Here is an 18,570-nt window from a genome sequence, read left to right on the forward strand (position 1 = left end):
AGGAGGTACAGAAGCTTGAAGGCACACACTCAGCGATTCAGGAACAGCTTCTTCCCCTTTGCCATCTGATTCCTAAATGGACATTGAATCCTTGGGCACTACCTCACTTGTTTTTTTAATATACAATATTTTTGATTTTTGCACGTTTTTTAAATCTATTCAATATACATACATTCTAATTGATTTATTTATATATTGTTATTATTTTTATTTTATTTTTTTCTTCTGTATTATGTATTGCATTGAACTGCTGCTGCTAAGTTAACAAATCTTACGTCACATGCCAGTGATAATAAACCTGATTCTGAAATATGCACGTGCAAAGAAAGGTGGACTTGCAGCACCATCATAAGCTCATGGTATCATGTAAGCAGATTCACAGGAAAAACAAATTAAACATAAATAATAGACACGTTTTACAAGAACAAATAGGATTAGAACAAAAAAAAAGTTAATTTCAGTAGGAAGTCCTGAAGAAGGGTCTCGGTCCAAAACATCAACTCTTTTCCATCAATGTTGCCTGACCTGCCGAGTTCCTCCAGCATTCTGTCTGTGTTGTTTTGGATTTCCAGCATCTGCAGACTTCATCATGAAAGTAGTCTTAGTGTAGCTACACTGTGGTGATTAAGGTTGTGGCAGTTTGTTTAGGAACCAAATGGTTGAAGGGAAATAGCTGCCCTTGAAACTGGTGGTGTTGAACTTAACACTTTTGTGCCACCTGTCCAATGGTGGATGCAAACAGAAGGCATAACCTGCACGGTGGGGATGTTTAATGAAGGATGTTGCTTTCAGGCAGTTCTTCATGGGCTGTAGATACTTCCGATGATGGGGAGGAATGTATAGACAGTGTATTGGGCTGAGTCCACTACTCACTGAAGCTTATTAAATTCCTGCACACTTGAGTTGCCAGAATTGCCAATCAGGGGATGTTTAACAGCATACACAGCAACTTCAACATTTTACAATTTACATTAGGCAACCAAGATTACACCTTAATGGACTGCCATAACTGCAGCTTAATAAATTGTCATACTAGATGTTTTCTTCATTGTTTTCTATTGTAAAGCAATACAGGGTGAACATGGGGAATTTTGCCAAATGCTGATCATTAGAAATTCATAAAATTTGTTTTCCCATGGTGTCATTTTGCTGCATCACAATATTGTTTTATTAGTTCAGCACAAAATATTAGAAATAGCAGAAGTTTGCTTACAGTTGCATTTTCACAGATTGCATAACTCAGCTGTTGAAGTAGCTACTTTGATAGAACTCATTTACTCCAGTCAACAGAAGCAAAGAAGAACTTCATTCTTCCTGACTGCTACATAACATCCTTAAAAGCAAGACATTTAAAAAATGAACAGAATCAAGGGAAGTCAGCATGTTGTTATGACAGACATCAGAGATGGCATACTCAGCAGCCGTGGCAGGGCGTGCAAAATACAAATTCCTAGAAGCTGAGATTGAGTAGCATAGGTGACAGCTACCTTGGGCGAGCTTAATCTGTTTATATACACTTTGATAGGGAGAACACACCCACACAAGGCCCCACATTCCTGGATGACCCTATGATTTCGGTCTCTGAGACCAATTAACATTTTAAGGCATCCTTCAAGATGATGAATCCGTGAAAGATGTCTGCTCCAGCTGGTGCACCTGGCCAAGTACTAAAGATCTGAGAAAAACAACTGGCTGGAGTACTAATGGACATGTTCAACCTCAATGACTACCATCCAGTAGCACTTACATTGACTGTAATGAAGTGCTTTGAGATCTAGGCCCACCATAATTTGCCTATCCCCACAATGGCAGATGCAATCTTATTGGCTGTTCACCTGGCCTTTGATCACCTGGACAATACAAACATCTATGTCAGGATGCTGTTCATTGACTATAGGTCAGCATTTAACACCATAATTCCCACTGTACTGGTCGATAAGTTACAGAACCTCGGTCTCTGTATCTCCCTCTGCAATTGGATGCTCCACTTCCAAACCCGAAGACAACAATCTGTTGGAATTGGTGATAATATCTCCTCCTCGCTGATGATCAACACTGGCGCATCTCAGGGGTGTGTGCTTAGCCTACTGATCTACTTTCTCTATACCCAAGACTGTGTGGCTAAGTATAGAACAAAGCCATTTATAAATTTGCTGATGATACAACCATTGTTGATAGAATCTCAGATGGAGATGAGAGAGTATAACGGAGCAAGATAAACCAACTAGTTGAGTGATGTCACTGCAACAACCTTGCACTCAATGTTAGTAAGACAAAAGAGCTGATTGTGGACTTCAGGAAGGATAAGACAAGGGAACACAAACCAATCCTCAGAGGGTTCACAAGTGGAGAGAGTGAGCAATATCAAGCTTCTAGGTGTCCAGATCTCTGAGGGTCTAACCTCGTCCGAACATATTGATGCAGCTATAAAGAAGGTAAGACAGCAGCTATATTTCATTAGGAGTTTGAAGCGAATTGGTCTGTCAACTAAAACACTCAAAAACTTTTATAGATGGACCATGGAGAGCAGTCTGACAGGCTGCACCACTGTCGATATGGTGGGGATGGGGGGGGATGAGTATGTGCTACTGCACAGATTGAAATAAGCTGTAGAAAGTTGTAAAGTTAGTCTGCTCCATCTTGGGTAGTAGCCTCCATAATATCCAAGACATCTTCAAAGTGAGGTGCCTCAGAAAGGCAGCATCCATTATTAAGGACCCCAGATCACCCAGGAATACTCTCTTGTCATTATTACTGTTAGGAAGGAAGTACAGAAGCCTAAAGGCACACACTCAGCAATTCAGGAACAGCTTCTTCCCCCCTGCTATCTGATTCCAAAATGGACACTGAATCCACGAACACTACCTCACGTTTTTACATATTATTTCTGTTTTGCATTATTTTTAACCTAACTATTTAATATGTGTATATATACTTACTGTAATTGATTTACTTATTTATTTTTTTTCTTTCTATATTACCATGTATTGCATATTACCATGTATTGCCTTTGCTAAGTAAGCAAATTTCACAACACATGCCGGTGATAATAAGCATGATTCTGGTTATGATGCAAACCAGCTTCTGCCACAGAGATGACCCGATCTCCAATTTGCTGACTGTCACAGCAGATCAACAGCAGATGCAATTTGTCTGTTTTTTTTTAGCCTGCTCTGGCCCATCTAGACCACAGGAACTCAGAAGTCAGGCTACTGTTTATCGACCACAGCTCAGAGTTCAACACAATCATCCCCTCCAAACACATCATCAAGCATCGTGCCCTGGTCCTCACACCCCCCTCTGCAACTGGATACTCACTGGCAGACCTCAGTCAGCGCGGATTGGTGAGGACATCTCCTCCTCATTAACCAGAAACACAGGTGCACCTCAAGGCTGTGTGCTTAGCCGTCGCTCTACTCTCTTCGTGCACATCACCATGTGGTTAAGCACAGCTCCAAACCTAACATCAAATTTGCTGACCGCACTACTGTTGCTGGGTGAATCACAATTGGCAATGAGTCAGCTTACCCATGCACCATCGGGCCAAGTAGTGCCACAATAACCTGTCCTGGGCCCAGCACAGAGATGCAGTCGGACGTGCCGCAGATGTTCTGTTGGAAGTATCCTGATTGGTTACATTATGGTCTGGTACAACAATTCAAATACAAGGGAACGTAAGAAGCTGCAGGTAGTCGTGGACTCAGCAGAATACATGCCAAACAAATCCCTGCTGACGATCAATGATATATACATGAGGTGCTGCCGCAAGAGAGCAACATCCATCAAAAGTAACCACCATCCAGGCCATGTTATCTTCTCGCAGCTTCCACTGAGCAGGAGGTATAGATACCTGAAGTTCCATACCATCATGTGCAAAAACAGCGACTTCCTTTCAACCATACCGTTCCTAAAGCAATCAGCAGAACCATAATCTAAATGGAAAGAAAATACAAAAAAAAACTGAGGTGGAAAGAGACTTGAGAATCCTTGTGCAGGATTCCCTAAAGGTAAATTTGCAGGTTGAGCCTGTGGTGAGGAAAGCAAATGCAATGTTGACCTTTATTTCAAGAGGCCTAGAATATAAAAGCAAGGATGTAATGTTGAGACTTTATAAAGCCTTGTTGAGACCTCACTTGGAGTATTGTGAGTAGTTTGGGTCTCCTTATTTAAGAAAGGATGTGCTGACGTTGGAGAGGGTACAGAGAAGATTCACTAGAATGATTCTGGGAATGAGAGGTTTAACATATGAGGAACGTTTGTCCGCTCTTGGACTGTATTCCTTGGAGTTTAGAAGAATGAGGGGAGACCTCATAGAAACATTTCGAATGTTAAAAGGCATGGACAAAGTGGATGTGGCAAAGTTGTTTCCCATGATGGGGGAGTCTAGTACAAGAGGGCATGACTTCAGGATTGAAGGGCGCCCTTTCAGAACAGAAATGCGAAGAAATTTTTTTAGTCAGAGGGTGGTGAATCTATGGAATTTGTTGCCACGGGCAGCAGTGGAGGCCAAGTCATTGGGTGTATTTAAGGCAAAGATTGATAGGTATCTGAGTAGCCAGGGCATCAAAGGTTATGGTGAGAAGGCGGGGCAGTGGGACTAAATAGGATAAAATGGATCAGCTCATGATAAAATGGCAGAGCAGACTCAATGGGCCGAATGGCCTACTTCTGCTCCTTTGTCTTATGGTCTTATGGTCTTATCTTCAAAAGGATGTGCTGGAACTGGAGCGGGTTCAAATCAGGTTCATGAAAATGATTCCAGGATTGAATGGCTTGTCATATGAAGAGCATTTGGTACTAGGCCTGTATTCGCTAGAATTCAGAAAAATGAGGGGTGACCTCATTGAAAGCTATTAAATGGTGAAAGGACTTGATAGAGTGAATATGGAGACGATGTTCCCTATGGGGGGAGAGTCTAAGATCAGAGGATACAGCCTCAGAATAGAGGGGCATCCTTTTAGAATGGAGATGAGGAGAAATTTTCTTAGCCGGAGAGTGGTGAATCTGTAGAATTCTTTGCCACAGGCAGCTGTGGAAGGCAAGTTTTAAGGCAGAGGTTGATAGATTCTTGCTTGGTCAGGGCATGAAGGGCTATGGAGAGAAGGCGGGACACTGGGGCTGAAAGGAAACTTGTATCAGCCATGTTGAAATGGTGGAGCAGATGTGATAGAAACATAGAAAATAGGTGCAGGAGTAGGCCATTCGGCCCTTTGAGCCTGCACCGCCATTCAGTATGATCATGGCTGATCATCCAACTCAGAACCCTGTACCTGCCTTCTCTCCATACCCTTCTGATCCCTTTAGCCACAAGGGCCATATCTAACTCCCTCTTAAATATAGCCAATGAACTGACCTCAACTGTTTCCTGTGGCAAAGAATTCCACAGATTCACCACTCTCTGTGTGAAGAAGTTTTTCCTCATCTCGGTCCTAAAAGGCTTCCCCTTTATCCTCAAACTGTGACCCCTCATTCTGGACTTCCCCAACATCGGAAACAATCTTCCTACATCTAGCCTGTCTAATCCCTTTAGAATTTTATACGTTTCAATAAGATCCCCCCTCAATCTTCTAAATTCCAGAGAGTATAAGCCTAGCCGATCTGGTCTTTCATCATATGAAAGTCCTGACATCCCAGGAATCAATCTGGTGAACCTTCTTTGTACTCCCTCTATGGCAAGAATGTCTTTCCTCAGATTAGGGGACCAAAACTGCACACAATACTCCAGGTGTGGTCTCACCAAGGCCTTGTACAACTAGCTCCCTGCTCCTGTACTCGAATCCTCTTGCTATGAATGCCAGAATACCATTCGCCTTTTTCACCGCCTGCTGTACCTGCATGCCCACTTGCAATGACTGGTGTACAATGACACCCAGGTCTCGTTGCACCCCCCCCCTTCCCTAATCGGCCATCATTCAGATGAGCCAAATGGCTTCATTCTGCTCCTATATCTTATGGTCTTATGGTTGTAACCAACACAGTTTCACAACGCTTAGGTCACTTTACACCAAAATGGACTTTTTTGTTTTAATTGTGTTCATTTTTGTAAAGTTGTGTATAACTTCTGTTTAATTTATGTTTTTCTTGTGATGGTAAGCTGGATCTTAAAACATTGGCTGTTAAATTAAGTTTGGAATCAACTGCTGTAAATAAAGTTACTGTTAAATGTTTTAATCCGATACAAAAAATGTCATTTGGAAGACAAATTTGCACAAAATTCCTTTTGTTGGTGCCTCAGTAGAGGAGGTTGAAAGTCTGATCAGGGTGGCCAGCCCACCAAGAGTCGATTGAGGGTATCATTTCAGCACTAAACATCTGAGAGGTAATGTATCTACGCCAAATTTTTAAGAGTGTATTGACTGAGTACTTCCACATTCTGTGTGCAAAGTTCACAGTTCATTTGTACCTGGACTTTGGAGCTGAAGGTCACTGTGCCCTTGATTATTCCAGCAGCAGTATTTGAGTTTGGCCAGGGGTTGCAGGTTGCCCCCACCACTCTGTGACATCAGGGGCTCTCTCTCTGCAAGAAGGGAACTCACCTCATCTTCCTCAGGCCTGAAGAACACAATAGTTTAAGCACATGTAATAGTGTAAGCATCCAGTTAGAGGGATCACTAATCATTCAGGGAAGCGGGTGATAGATTGTCCATATCAGGGGCTTGGGCAAATCCAAGCTGTCCATCAACAGAACAGATTATCAATCCCTGTACGTGTAAAATTTTCAGCACCATTGCTGAAAGATCTCAGTGGTCAACCAGATCGTTAAAGTGATGTATTCATTTGCTGTCAATATTCCTTGCTCATCATATTTGATCTCCCGCAGCGGATGGACAAACGGTGGCTCTTCCTAGATGCACAGTCCTCTCTCCTGTGCCAGTAATAATTTGAGGACCATCTTACTAGATGCCACTGTGCCAAACAGATGACCGGCATTAGCCATCTCCACCAAGAGGAAGCCTAACCACTTCCTATTTCTTTTTTGCAAAAACACCTTGGAGGCAAAATACTCTCCTACCATGACTCAAAGCTGTTACATTGGCACCAGAATCTGAAAAGTCCTCCATCTGTTCCAAAGCATTTAAAGAATGGACAGTAGTTGTCCCAATAAATGTTGCACCAAAGACAAAAAACTTAAAATCAGTTAGCAAGATATTCAAAATCATATCTCAGCATGATTGTGGATTTTAAACTCAAAATATAAACATCTCCCCGGATGAGGATGATGGATCCACTGTACAGAGCAGCAACATGGGGGGCTGTTTTTATCAGATGAAACATTGGAATGGTTAAGGCATTAGTGGGCAGGCAACGGGGACTAGGCCATCTGTCTCTGGAATCAGGAAATGCCTCAAAGTAGCCATTTCCTCACTTCCTCCTTCCATTGCAACAACCATTAGAAAGATCTGCAATATCATCATTATGTGCTGTGTCATTTGATGTAGACGATCATGGTCTATGACCATGATTATTCGTGGCAATTTTTTCTGCAGAAGTAGTTTGCCATTGTTGCCCTCTGGCCGGTGTCTTTAAAAGAGGGCTGACCTCAGCCATTATCAATACTCTTCAGAGATTGTCTGCCGGGCGTCAGTGGTCACATAACCAGGGCTTGTGATGAGTACCAGCTGCTCATATGACCATCCCACACCTGCTCCCATGCTTCCTGAGACCATGATTGGGGATTAAAGCAGGTGCTACACCTGGACCAAGAGGGATCTGCAGGCTACCGGGGGGAAAGAGCACCTTACATCTCTTTTGGTAGGGGCGTATCTCCACCCCACCACCCATTTAGGAAGATAACGAGGTCAGGAAGGAGGAAGCAAACTAGACCATAAGAATGAGAGCAGAATTAGGCCACTTGGCCAATCGAGTCTGCTGCATTATTTTCATCATGGATGATTTATTATCCTTCTCGACCCCATTCTCCGGACTTCTTCCCCTAACTTAGGGCACCCTTAACAATGAAAAACTTATCAACTTCCATTTTAAGTGTACCCAATGAATCAGCTTTGACAGCTGTCTGTGCAAGGAATTCCACAGATTTACCACCCTCTTTAAATAAATTCCTCCTCATCTCTGTTCTAAAGAGATGTCCTTTTGTTCTGAGTGTAGAAGTGACCAGTGAGTGTGTGAGTAGAAAGACCCGCTGCACAATGGGAAAGCAGAGAATATCCCAAAAGACAAAAGACTTGTCTGAGGTCAATGTGGTCAGCCCAGTGGTGGAAATGGATAGTCCCATGGCAGGAATGTGGAAAATTATCAAAGAGGGAGCCAAGAGAATTACCTAAAAGGAGCCGGGATGAGGGAGAAATATGCTTATTAGTATATAGTGGAATTTGGGGAAAAAGATGTGCTGAATACAGATGTGCAACCCTTCTCTTATCCTCACTTGCGCATCACCTCACTCTGATTCCCTTCTTCATTTCCCTTTTTTCCATGGTCCACTAAACCCTCCTATAAGATTCTTCCTTTTTCCACCCTTTACCTTTTCCACCTATCCCTTCCCAGCTTCTTTCTTCATCCCCTGCATAAACCACCAACCTACCTTCTCCCCTCACATGGTCTCACCTATCAACTCGTAAACCTTCCCCTCCCCACATCTTCTTATTCTGGCTTCTGCCCTCTTCTCTTCCAAAGATTTCAGCAAAAACCTGGGCTGTATATTCCACTTCATATATGCTGCCTGACTTGATGAGTTCTTCTAGGGTGAGGTGTGGTTTGGTCAAGTTAGCTTCTAATGGAATGGCAGCACAGTGATCAATTCCCACCACTGTCTGTAAGGAGTTTGTATGTTCTCCCTGCGACAACATGGGTTTCCTCCAGGTATTCTGATTTTCCCCCCATATCCTAAAGACGTACGGGTTAATTGGTCATATGTGTGTCATTGTGTGGCATGGGTTCATTGAGATGGAAGGGCCTATTAACTTGTTGTATCTCTAAATAAATAAATTCCATCTTTTATCACCATCAACGCCAGAGCTCATTTATTGAGATTTCTCACTATTACCACCTCTTCAAACAAAAGGATTTCGGTGAGGGTTGTCAGGCCATGAATCAGAAAGTAAATTTAATTTTAAAAAAAAGTAAATTTTATAAATACTCAGTAAGTCAGACAGCAACTGTGGGGAGAAAATCAAAGTGGCAACCAAATGGATGTTCAGGCCACACACAAAACTCAATGAGGATGGTCTGCAAACTGCTTCCCTAGTGTAGATGGGAGTACTTTGTAGCACTGTATGCAATAAACTAAATTGTAGTTGTGCAGATGAATCTCTGATTGCCAATTCATATCAGGGTAGGGACTTGGGGTCTGTAGGCACCTGGCCACTGGGGAAAGGATAGGAAGTGATTTGAAATTTAAATCGCTGAAACAGGTACTTATGGAGTTTAAGCACCTGATTTAAAAAGTGAGTGAGGCCTGTTGTAAGTTTCTGCGGAGATTAAGATTATTTGGGTTAATAGGCACTTGGCAAGGCTAATAAATTAAGTTAGGTTTAAACGGAGCAGCCATTATTGGTGCAGGAGAGTTAGAGTGGGGAACAGAGACTTTTGCTGCAGAGGCCTCAGCAAAGAGAGGCAGAGGTGAGGATGATGTTTCTGTCTGGTTTCTCTTTCTTCAATAGGTTTCAATAGGTACATTTAATGTCAGAGAAATGTATACAATATACATCTTGAAATTCTTTTCCTTTGCAAACATCCACAAAAACAGAGGAGTGTCCCAAAGAATGAATGACAGTTAAATATTAGAACACCAAAGCCCCCCCCACTCTCCCCTCCCATGCATAGGCAGCAGCAAACCAACAACTCCCCTCCCCCACTGAGCACTCAAGCGTGCAGCAAAGCATCAATAAAGACACAGACTTGCAGAATCCCAAAGACCACTTGTTTACCCAGTATTTGACATACCATAGGCTTTCTCTCTCCCTAATAAGGGAAAAAGTGGCATCCCAGTTTCACAGCGCGAGGGGAGACATAACAAAGCAACTTGCTGATTTATGGTGTTAAAGGTCTGTTGTGTCGCTTTTTCCGAGCTCTGTGCCCAAAGAACTCGGGTCTCTGGGCACACAGCCAGCAGCCAGCTCACTGCTTTTGATCATCCGTCCCCCACAACGCACCAGGCGGCGGCACCGACCTCAAGTCTGCCTGCCTCCAGAGCTACAAAAAACTGGCACCCTGAAGACGCACTAGTCTTCTCGGCCTCATCCTTGGCATATCAAAATGCGGCCAGTCATGAGACACCAAGAGCGGGTCCCGTTCCCATAAAAACCAAAGTCAGCATTTAACTCCAGGTCAGGGTCTTCAAAAGAACCCTGAAAAGGGAAAAGAGAAATATTGAAGATAGAAATAGAGCTGTTTCTGAAGATGAAAGCAAAGGAGTTGCCATTAGGCACCATCGTCATCCTAAGCTCCGCCCTTTGTCTATTAGTACTTAAGGTAGCTGGGTGACTGTCAGAAGAGGGAAAGGGAATAGGCACATAGTACAGTGTACCCCCGTGGCTGGCCCACTCGATTACAGGTAGACTGTTTTGGACACACTCTGGGGAGGGGTTGACCTAGTGGGGAAAGCTGCAGCAAACAGGTCTCTGGTAATAAATCTGGCTGTATTGCTCAGATGGGAAGGGAAGAGCAGAGGAGAGAAGTGGTGATAGGGGTTTCAGTTGATAGAGGAACAGACAGGAGAATTTGTGGAGGTGACGGAGATACCCGGAAGGTATGTCACCTCCCAGGTGCCAGGGACAGGGCTTTCTTGGATTGGGTCCACAGCATTCTAAAGGGAGAAGGTGAACAGCTGGAAGTCATGGTACCAACAGCATACATAGGTAGGAAAAGGATGTGTTCCTGAGGAGAGAATATAGAGAGCTAGGTAGGAAACTGCAAAGCAGGACTTCAAGAGTGGTATCCTCTAGATTACTGCCTGTGCCATATGCCAGTGAGGGCAAGAATAGAATAATTTGCAGATAACGTGTGGCTGGGCAATTGGTGTAGGGAGCAGTGATTCAGATCTGTGGATCATTGGGATCTACTGTGCGGAAAGTATGACCTGTACAAAAGGAAGAGTTACACAAGACCTCAAGGGGGACAATATCTCAGCAGGCAGGTTTGTTCAAGCTGCGGGGAGGGTTCAAACTAGTTTGGCAGGGGATGGGAACTGGAGTGATAGGTCAGAGGATGGGGCAATTGTGGTGAAGGTAGTTGCAGTGTGTAGAGAGACTGAGGATGGATAGCCAATGGAAAAAATAAAGCTGCAGTCAGTGAAATGGGTTGAAATGTGCCTATTTTAATGCAAAATTTTGATTGTTTGTCATATCTGATAATGACAGGAAACCTGTGTGGGAGAGTTCTTAAAGTGGAAATTCCTTTGCACTGGGGCAGTTCTACTCACTTGACCTCAGAATTCCGGATCCAGTGGTATGAGTAGTCATCACAACTGGGTCTTCCTTGGTTGCAGTGGGTGAACATGATTTCTCCTTTGCCTCGTCATGCCCTTCGCACTCCATGGAGCATTGCGGAAACCCCCTTCCTGGCTGTTGGATCTCACTGTAGATCTCATCTGCCCAGTCCACTGGAGTTGACTTGGCATGCTAGGACAGGCATGCTACTATCTCACTGAGGTATGAGACCCACTGGCTACCTTCACCTGGTTTAGCCTGCCTGCTGAAGTGGTGCACCAGGGTGTGGCCGTTGTCACTTGCAAACAGCTACTTGTAGCTACAGGTGAGAGCTGAGTGACCCGTGGGGACTAAGGGTGAGTGTGCTGCTCCAGATTCAACACGATAAGCCCCTTCACCAGAGGTGCCATCCCTCTCTGGACACCCCATACACCACAATGCGAAAAGCATCAGGAATAATGGCGAACAACAGGAATTCTGCAGATGCTGGAAATTCAAGCAACACACATAAAAGTTGCTGGTGAACGCAGCAGGCCAGGCAGCATCTCTAGGAAGAGGTGCAGTCGACCTTTGAAGGGTCTCGGCCTGAAACAGGAATAATGGCGATGGATTTAGAGCATGGGTCAGTATATGGCGTTGTGGCCATTACGGAAACTTGGTTGTCATGAGGACCGGAATGGCTGGTGAATGCTCAAGGGTTTAGATGTTTCGAAAGGAACAGGGAGGGAGGTAATTGAGGTGACAGAGTCAGTGATAGTATCACTGCTGCAGAATGGGATGATGTTGTGGAGGGATTGTTCACTGAGTCAGTGTGGGTAGAAGTCAGAAACGGGAAAGGAACAATCACTATATTGAGAGTATTCTATAGGTACATTTATAGCAATAATTCTGCCCCCCCAAAAAAATACCATGCAGATTGGGAGGCAGATTTTAGAAAGGTGTTGTCATGGGTGAATTCAACTTCGGTAATGTGATTGGCACTTCCTTATTGCAAAAGGTTTAGATAGGACAGAATAGGACAACATTGTGGGCCGAAGGGCCTGTACTGTGCTGTACTATTCTATGAATTCTATGAACTCTATAATTTGTTAGGTGTCCAGGAAGGACTCCTGACATATTATATAGACAAATCAAGTAGAGAGGCCATAGTGTATCCAGGAGAAGGCATTGAGCATGGTCAGGTGACAGATTTCTCAGTGGGTAAGCGTTTTGGAGACAGTGACGCCACAACTCCCTGAACTTTACCATAGCCTTGGATGGGCATAGGAACAGAAGGTATGGGAACAAAACACACACACACACACACACACGCACACACACACACACAATGTTGGAGGAACTCAGCAGGCCATGCAGCATCTATGGAAAAAAGTGCAGTTGATGTTTCAGGCTGAGGCCTTTCATCAGGACACCTGATGAAGAGTATGAAATTCTCTTTTCCATTGATGCTGCCTGGCCTACAGAGTTCCTCCAGCATTTTGTTTGTGTTGCTTGGATTTCCAGCATCTGCAGATTTTCTCTTGTTTGTGAGAGGGTATGGGAAAGTATTTTAATGAAGGAAGGGTGAATTATGTACTATTAGGCAGGAAATTGAGAAGATAAATTGGGAACAGATGTACTCAGGGAAATGCACAACAGAAATGTGGAGGTTGTTTAGGGAACATTTGCATGAGGTTCTTGATTGGCTAGTCCCTTTGAGGCAGGGAAAAGATGGTACAGTGAAGGAACCAAGGTTGACAAGAGATGTGGAACATCTAGTCAAGAAGAAAGAAGCATAGTTAAGGTTTAGGAAGCAAGGATCAAACAGAGCTATAGAGAGTTACAGAATAACCAGGAAGGACCTTAAGTATAGATTTAGGAGAGATGGAAGGGGACATGTGAAGGCCTTGACAAGTAGGATTAAGAAAAACTCTGTGGCATTCTATTCATACATAGAATGTTTAGGAGGATAACTAGAATTAGGGTGGGACCAATCAGGGACAGAAGAGGAAATGTGCCTGGACTTGGAGGAGGTAGGGGAGGTCCTGAATGAATATTTTGCTTCAGTATTCTTCAGTGAGACATATCTTGATGAATATGAGGGCAGCATATACATACTGGTATCCTGGAACATGTCAATGTTAAGGAAAAAGATATGCTGGAACTTTTGAAAAACATTAGTTCCTGGGACCAGATGAAATATAACCCAGGTTACTACAGGAAGAAAGAAAAGAGATTACTGCAGCTTCGGCGATGATCTTTGCATCCTCACTAACCATAGTGTAGTATCGGAAGATTGGGGGAAGGGTGTGGTAAATGTAACTCCCTTGTTCAAGAAAGGGATAATCCTGAAAATTATAGACCAGTGAGTCTTGCATCAGTAGTAGACAAACTATTGGAGAGGACCAGTGAGCCTTATATCAGTGGTTGACAAGCTATTGGAGAGGATTCTTAGAGACAGGACTTGCGCATATTTGGAGAAGCATTGTCCGAATAGGGATAGTCAACATGGCTTTATGAAAGGCAGGTTGTGCCTCGCAAGGCTGATTGAATTCTCTGAGGAAGTGATTGATGAAGGCAGAGTAGCGAAAGTGGGGTATAAGGATTTTAGTAAGGCATTTGACAAGGTTCTTCAGAGTAAGTTTGTTCAGAAAGTCAGAGGGCATGGGATCCAGATAAACTTGGCTGCATGGATTCAGAACTGGCTGGCCCACAGATGGCAGAAGGTAGTAGTAGAGTGACCATATTCTGCCTGGAGATTTGTGACCAGTAGTGTTCCATGGGGATCTATTCTGGGACCCCTACTCTTGGTGATTTTTATAAATGACTTGTACAAGGAAGTGGAAGTTTGCAGGTGACATGGAGGTTGGTGGAGTTATGGATAGTTAGAATGTTATTTTGGTTTACATTGATAGAATGTAGAGATGGGCTGAGAAGTGGGAGATGGATTTCAATCCTGATAAGTGTGAAGAGATTCACTTGGAAGGTTAAATACAGGTTTAATGATAGGATTCTCAACAGTGTGGAGGAACAGATGGATCACGGGGTCCAAGTTTGTATATGTCTCAAAATTGCAGCACAAGTCGAGAAGGTGGTCAAGAAGGCAAATGGTATGTTGGCCTTCATTACTTTGGGGATGGTGTTCAAGAACCGTAAGGAAATGTTGCAGCTCTAGAAAACTCCGGTTAGACCACACTAGGAGTATTGTGTTCAGTTCTGGTCACCTCATTATAGGAAGGATGTGGAAGACTTAGAGAGGGTGCTGAAGATATTTACCAGGATGCCGCCTGGATTAGAGAGCATTCCGTATGAGGAAAAGTTGCTTGAGCTAGGGCTTTCCTATTTGGAGTGAAGGAGGGTGAGAGGTGACTTGATAAAATTCTACAACATGGTAAGAGGCACAGGTTGAGTGGACAGCTAGAGACTTTTTCTAGGGTGAAAACGGCGAATACAAGGGGGCATATCGTCAAAGTGTTTAGAGGAAAGTATAGGGGAGATGTCAGAGGTAGGTGCGTGGGTGGTGGCGGATGCAGATGCATTAATGACATTTAAGAGACACTAAAAAGAGCCACATGGATGTAAGAAAAATAAAGGGCTATGTGGGAGGGAAGGGTTAGATTGATCTTAGAGTAGTTTAAAGGGTCAGCACAACATCATGGACCAACGGACCTGTACTGTGCTGTACTGTTTTATCTTCTATGTTCTAAGTGACAGAAAATCTCTTCATTTTAGACACCTGCAGAACAATTGGTCTAGTGCGGACACAGTACATGAATTTTTTTTAAATCCATATTTAACTGGCTGCACCTTACAATTTCCCAAGATATTCTCATTTTCATTTTAACATCATTTTAGTTATGGTGCCCATAAAGTCAAGTGATATCTGTTAAGTGTGTAACTGTGTTGAAGGTTATCATTCGATTCTGATCTGCGATTGTATTATGGCAGATATCCCTTAGATACTGTATTTAATGCTGGCTTTTGTTTGATCACTGATTCCTTCAGAATAAAGTTTTGAATGAAAAGGCAGTTTCAAATTTCATTTTTGATATGACTTTCGTGAGTTTGGCTCAGTGGTAAAAGGAGGATTTAATTTTCTGACAATAGTCAGTTCATCACAAAAACTGCTGCTAAAGTTCAAAATAATCTGAAAAGCCAGGATGGAAAGACATCTTGTAAATTCTTAACTATCTTAACTCTATGCCGTTTGATCAGTGTTACTCAGGAATCCCACAAAATTTACAAGGTACCTGTAGGCCAATGCTGAGAGAAACCAAATATTGATTGAGCTTTCAGGGTTGTCATGCACCCAGATTAGGAACATCATCAGTACCACATTTTATAAACCTTGCAGTGCATTTAATGTGTCAGTCTGATCTGATGGCATTGGGTGAGACAGCATGGCAAACATGTTTGATTTCAAGGCAGCGAGGTCAGGCTGGAAATAATGAATCATCTGTTCCACCATTCGAAGCAGAGTCAATGTAAAACTAAATTAATTTTGCAGTGACTCATCGTGGTGCTCCCTGCCCAAACAGTTTGACACAGAGGAAATCCTCTTTCAAGGCATACCTTTAAATGAGATTAACTGGATAAGATTTCCTGTGGCACATGTGACAAGTGCAATTGTATTTTTTTGTAGCCTGAAAGCTATTTGTAGAATGGAGTGGGAGGTTTCTTAATGTGTATCAAACACATTTTGGCAGTTGATCGCAGCTAACCATTGCTGCGGATCATTTGTCAATTAGAATCTAACTGAAGGCAAGGCAGCAGGTGTTGGGGGCATCCTGTGAAAGTGTGGGTGTGGAGACTTGAGCTGTATGTAAGAATTTAAAGTTTTTAAAAATGAAAGGGTATGAATAATGTCTGCATGTACTACATATAAGCAAACACAATGCACATCAATAAATTAAGAGAAGACCAGAATTCATAGCTGATGCCATGTGTTAACATTTGTTGTACTGAAGGATCTTCACTGGTGTTTGTAATGAGCTTTTTCTCACATTTTTAAGACGATCGTGAGAAAAATGTAAAACACAATTGCAAGAATTTTATTGAATATGCTGTAGCCAATTAGCAACAATATATAACTACTGAAGCATTTTACAAAAAATGTGGAGACACAGTTAATCTGCTAAGATTAACAAATCAGAGAAATGATGTAATACAGAAGAAATTACTGAAGATACTCATCAGGGCAGGCAACATCTGCAGGGAGAGAGAAATCTAAACTTTTGTTTTTCATTCCACAGATGATGCCCAACCTAACCTAAAAGTATGCATGCAGAACCCAACACTGAACTGAATCTGCAACCTCTGGACTCACTTTCAAGGACTCAAAATTATTTATTTATTTGTTTGTTTTTAGTTTTTCTTTTCCTTTTGTGTTTGCACAATTTGTTGTCTTTTGTACATTGGTTGTTTGTCCATCTTTGCTTCAGTGCATTTTTTTTCATTGATTCTATTGAGTTTCTTTGCATTTACTGCAAGTGCCTGCAATAAGATGAATCTCACTGTAGTTAGTAATGACATTTATGTACTTTGACAATAAATTTACATTGAACTTAGAATGTACTAATAAAGTCTTACTATTTCAAACACTGCTACACAAGATATCTGCACATCTGCTCTTTGTTGATTCTGACTCCATCTACCTTTCTCATTCTCCATAAGTAATTGTTGCTGTGGTGTAAGTCTAGTAAAAACCCTGAATTAGACTGAACCACAGCCAAAAATTACTTAAGCAGCTTGTCAATGACTTTGAGTTTGTCCCTAATAGGTTGTAGACCTGTGCAAAGAGAGGGTGAACCCAAACGCTGGACACTGGCACAGAGATAGAGTTGGAATGCAGACGAGGGCATGTGCGTGGCTGGAGCTGAACGGCAAACAGGAGGATGAACGGAAAGGCAGGTGGCAAGCAATACTCATCTTGACACAGAGCGTTGCTGGAGTTGAACGGCAAACAGGAGGATGAACGGAAAGGCAGGTGGCAGGCAATACTCATCTTGACACAGAGCGTTGCTGGAGTTGAACGGCAAACAGGAGGATGAACGGAAAGGCAGGTGGCAGGCGATGCTTCTCTTGACATGGAGAGACAGAGTTACACAGGCAAACCTCAGTGCTGAAACAAAACTTAGAATACACAATCCTAAGCAACTAGGAACATGAATTACCACACTGGCTGAAACAACAATCTGGCGATGAGTGGATGCAAAGCCGAGGTATTTATGCTGCAGGTTTAGATGAGAATCAGGTGTGTCCAATCAAGGAGCCTGGGAGAAGACAGGAATTAGGAGAATGTGAGGAATCAACGGTCAGGACCGTGACAAAACCATTACTATCCACATGTAAATTTCCAGTTGGACAGATCATTTAATTTGTTTGTGATTCACATTCTGATAATAAAGTTTTTTGAAACCTCTTCAAAAATGTGAAGGCATTTTTCCACAGTTGTCATGACAATGGTAAGGTCATCCTTGTTAAAGGCAGTAGTCTGTCTTGTGGGTTGTCAACCACTGAGACCGGAAAACTTCAAATGATCATTTTAGTCCTTCCAACAATTTATATCAGAGCACAGACCTTTTAGTGTGTGTACTGATATAACCTTTTCCTTCTATATTTAAACAAGTACACATGTTGCAATTTCTGCATATAGATTTGGTAAAGGGTATTGTATGTCTTTGATCATTAGGTGTGTAGTCAATTTATAGTCACCACATCATCTAATCACTTTGTCACTCTTGACTATGATAATGAATGAGGTTGCTTTCTTCTCCCTACTAAGATATTGGTCCCCTCGCCTTCAAGTGCAACCAGCACCTCCTGTTAAGGTTAACCCTAACACAGGAGAGATCCCTATAATACAAGAATCTGAATCCCTGCTCCCTCCACCAGCTCTTCAGCCATCCATTCCTCTGGACTCACTAGCATGTTGCATCAAGAGTAATCCAGAGATCACGACCCTCAATGTTCTGCATCTGAATGTCTTACCCAGCTCCCTATATTCATTCTGCAGGACTTCAGCCCTATGTTGTTCACACCAGCATGCTAAATAACCACATCAAGAATTTTCTGCAGACCCTCAGAAATATCCTTCACTCTGGCACCTAAGAGGCAAAACACCAGCCTGCATTTCTTCTGAATCTCCTGTCTGTCTCCCTCACTGTCAAGTCTATCACTATTGCCCTGTCTGACTGCATCCTTTCCC

General features: G+C 42.8%; 1 long non-coding RNA gene across 1 annotated transcript in view; it reads right to left on the reverse strand.

Moving 5' to 3' along the window:
- Positions 1–9,820: 9,820 nt before the first annotated feature.
- LOC134340326 (uncharacterized) overlaps positions 9,821–18,570 on the reverse strand; it is a 103,484-nt gene continuing 94,734 nt past the window's right edge. The window contains exon 3 of the long non-coding RNA XR_010016525.1: positions 9,821–17,635. This is a non-coding gene — a long non-coding RNA (uncharacterized LOC134340326). The remainder of the gene's footprint in view (positions 17,636–18,570) is intronic.

The sequence above is a fragment of the Mobula hypostoma genome, chromosome 2, assembly GCF_963921235.1.
Source record: "Mobula hypostoma chromosome 2, sMobHyp1.1, whole genome shotgun sequence".
NCBI lineage: Eukaryota > Metazoa > Chordata > Chondrichthyes > Myliobatiformes > Myliobatidae > Mobula > Mobula hypostoma.